This window comes from Mesitornis unicolor, unplaced genomic scaffold (genome assembly GCF_000695765.1).
Source record: "Mesitornis unicolor isolate BGI_N332 unplaced genomic scaffold, ASM69576v1 Scaffold49819, whole genome shotgun sequence".
NCBI lineage: Eukaryota > Metazoa > Chordata > Aves > Mesitornithiformes > Mesitornithidae > Mesitornis > Mesitornis unicolor.
Genome location: NW_010207579.1, coordinates 1 through 4339, shown reverse-complemented (window position 1 = coordinate 4339; position 4339 = coordinate 1).

Below are 4339 nucleotides of genomic sequence, written 5' to 3'. Positions count from 1 at the left end.
TTGACTTTCTGCTTCCGCTATAAACATTGTCAAAGATAGGATAAGAGGATTTGAGAAGACAGGTTTACTCATGAATTGGTACAATTTTCTACTTTATGTTGGTTGCAGAGTGTGGTTTTGTTTTGTGAATACATGCCTTGTGCCTTATGCCTGTGCCCCTTCTATTGCAGTATCTTCAGCAGCAACCCTAAACGTAGGACTAGAAGTCATAAATGTGTCTGCTTCCAGCTGCAAAAAGATCTACTTCAAAAACTGTCACAAATGGTCTTGCAATGAAAATTAAATTATTATTACCTCTTTCTTTATTGAATAAATGTGCTTAACATCCTAAAAGAGTTTTCCATTAACGTGAGGTTTTGGTACATGCCATAATTTTTAATTCTGTCTGACTAACACTTTGAAACAGAGAACTGTCCTTTGCTTTACTGGTATACTGTTATTTATTTTTCTGTGATGGGATGTTATGATAATGTATCTTATAAATCTTTCCTGAGGGAGATTTCAGTGACTTTTAAGTGCTTATCTGGTCAAAGTACTCATCTGCAGCGAACAATCCAAATACAAACTGATTATTTTGTAAAGCAATCACAAGTAAGTTAAGCACTTTTTAGACATATTGAGAAAGAAGATAAAAATATCATAAAGTAGTTCAAGGATTTTAACCACAAATTGGTGAGGAGGCTTGGAGTTAAACTTCTATTCAGCATCTTAGATGTAGACAAAATGAAAAGTAGTAAGTATGAAGTCCTTAATTCTCTAGACTTGGATTTATTTTATGTACTGTTAACTGGTTATGAGGGTTGGTCCCTACTAAATGTAGTTGCAAAGGATTTCAAAATAAATGAAGTAAATTGTCACAAAACTCTAGTGAAGTAACACTATTGTGTAGCTCGTTCCACTTCTCTTTCTCACCTTTTCACCTTCCTACTGGATCAGCGTATATAAGAAAAAGATTATAGTGAAGAAATATTATTTAGTAAAATTAAAATATATAGAAGTTTACATCTTTCCTCTCCAGTGCTCTTCATACTGGCTGGAGAGGGACAGGGCAGAGCCCTCACACTCATGGCGCACTAGTTTGGGGCTTCAGTGAGCATTGCAAGAGGTCAGTTCTATCAATGGCATCAATACAGGCATCAAAAACCACAAGCATCTAAAACTGAATTTGCTGAAAAAAAAAAATACTGAATTTATTTTGATTCAAGGACAATTTGACCAAACAGCAGTTAAGGGCGTAGACTTCGTAATCATGATTGTAAGTGATATTTTAGCCCTGATACCAGTAGCACTTATTATTCCTGCTTTCCCGTTAGCCAGCCAGATCCTTTTAAAATGGAGCCCAGTTACGCTGATTTTTTTAAGCATTGGAATAGTCTTGTGCAATAAAGTGGAGTAAGAAACGAGAGGATACAGAGGTTTCCCCGTGTGTCTGTCTGTCTAAACCACCAGGGGGGACTCCCTCCTCATCTATATCATTTACTGCAGCAAGTATCTGAAAAAAACCGCACCTATTCTCGAACTAGGTCTAGAAAGGCTGGGAGTTAAGCAGAGAGCTTGTCTTCGTTTGTATTAAAAAAGGCTTTATATAAAGTCCTGTAAATCTGTGATGTTCTTTCCACTCTGCCCATGAATACATCAGCTGCCAAACGCACAGTGCAACGGAGTACGAGTCTGGCTGCAGAGGGACACACTTTCAGCTGGGTCATCGCATATGTCAATAGGGTACAGTCAGTGCCATCTCGCACCTACTTCAAACTGACCTGTGACTTTTGCTAAACCTGTTGGACTGACAGAAGACTCGGCGGAGAGCCTGGCTTGGCTTCCCGCTGATTAGACTCACTCCACGGCAGTTGTGGTTGAAAGGCACCTTTTTTTGATTGTACATGCACAGGGTAGCTCTTTTTTAGTGACTGCTTCATTGCACCTTAGTGACTGTCTGATTACTCCTCTTATCTTTTCCAACTACTACAGCCTTTCTGGTTTATTTCAATTTCACTATGTATTTTACTATTTCTGAGCAAAATTTAGCCATTTTGAAACCTAACTGTATTATTGCTATGATGTCAAAGGGTTTGTATGTTTTATAGCATCCTATTAAGCAACAGTAAAAATCTCTGGTGTATGTACTCTGGACATCTGCCAGGAAAAGTATATAATTTTTAATTCCTGGTTAAAAGCCAAATGTTAGAAGTTTCAGTCTTGAACTCTGTCAGGCTGGTGAGACTTTTCTTCTGGTCTGTAGAAAGATTTGGAAATACTGAAGAGAATTCTCTAGCCATATTAAATTTGCAAATTTTTATCTTATTTTCTGAATTATTATACGCCTTGAGTCATCAGTTGGTGCTTTCAGGTAGTTTTAATAGAATTCTCACTCCCTCCCCATCTCCTAGGCACAATCACTCAAGTTTCTGTGCATGTTGCTGTTCCTAAATAAAACATGTAAAATATTACCCTGGTGTGCACAGAATTTGTGAGAATAAAAGCTTTTAGACCCTGTGATGGGGAGTGGAGATAGTCAGAACAATTAAGTAATATTGGTTGTAAGCAAATTTTATCAAGTTTCCTGCTTAACACCAAACTTTTTTGTAACACATACAATTTCTGATCTAAGAGAAGTCTGCAGACATACATACAAATCAAGAATGTAACTCATGAGAAAATAATTTTATTAAGTTGCGTAAGTCTTTTTTCCATAACTTCAATAAGTTTCCATATTTTATGATACTGAAAAGAGAAGCAATTGCATATCCTGTCAGTTAGATGGTAGTTGTGCTCTCTTGTATGAGCCATTTGATTTCTTTAAATCTGTTTCTTTAGCTGGGACTAGCAATATTGCTGGGTTTGTGCAGTTGCACTAACATAAGAGAAGGTGTCCAATACCAAAAGTACTTCAAGAGTTTTTATTTTAGTGTTTCAAACCTGAGCACCAAAATCTGCAACCTGGATGGTTTTTAACATCCCAGGTTAAATTGGGCTCCTAACTTATCTCCAGCTGTGACAGGTAGATTCTGTGTTCTTATAGAAACATCTCACTCAAAATTTGACAGCTTTTGTTATTAATTGCCTCACAGTCAGAGTCAACCTGGACCCGCTCCTGTGCACTGGACCCTCACAGCAGTGTGGGGTTGGGCTCCATGCTTTTGGGCAAGTTGTGCAGCACGGCTTCTCCAGCAGAGATTGCAGGGAAGAGCATGGGAGAAGGTCACAGAAGGAGGCTGGGAGGGGGACATGGTTGTAATTTTGTGGATTTGTAAGACAGTTTTCACTAAGAAGTATAACTGTGATAGACACAGGTTTGAAGTCAGTAGCTGAGATAGTGCAGGACATCAGTGGTTCTACTCAATACCCTGTCAGAAGGTTTTGTTCAGGTCCCATCCTTACCCCCATTTGGAAATACAACATCTGATGACACACTTCGAAGTGCTGGAGTGTTCCTAGAGCACGATGAACTTTGTAAGAGATTAATTCTGAAACCTTGTGAGAGTTATGGACTACTGTATCAATAAAAACATGGACTTGGTTTTCATAATTTGTGGATTTTTCTCTTCTTTGTTATGTACAGGAAATTCTGTGAGTGTTTGAAATTATGCCTTAACAAATGTTGTGTCTCATGAGTCAGCTAAACTTTCCCTTTACTTACTTCTGGTAGTCATAATTCTACTTCTTCTCACTTCCCTTTTTCACACTGTTTTCTCTTTTGCTTTTCATTCGTGTTGATCTGTGTTGTCTGGGGAAAATGTAACAAAAGAGGCAGAAATTCTTTTTCTTCAAAGAATTTATTGATAACCGATAGTGCTGCAGCAGGATCGTTTAAATAAGATTGCAGAGAATTTGACAAAATAACTGAAAACTTCCTGAAGACATGTGACTGAAGATGACTGTGCTTTATTTTTGTTCCTCTTTCCCAAGAGCAAAGTTTTATTCCATCAAATACTGAAGAAAATAACTATGTTTGGACTTCTTTTTTTCATTTTATTCACCCCTGGAGTCAGTGAATTTCTTTGTACATCATCAGATCTAGAAATGTCATATGCTTTTTGTGGTAAGTAAAAAAATCTTATCCTTTTTTTCCTGATGTTTGCAGAATAATTGCTGTCGTGAGGAAACATGAACTTTTAAAAAAAATTTATTTCTTTGATGAACACAGAAAAATAAGAATAATTTTTAGCTGGAGTATATTTCTGTTATTAATTTCCCTATTATATGCATTATACTGCATAGGTGTAAATATTACCACAGTGTTGGTTGCAGCAGCTAAGAGAGAAGTTTACTCCCAAGTAAAGCAGGCACAGTTTGATTCAGGAAATATTATCACAGAATCACAAAATATTAGGAGTTG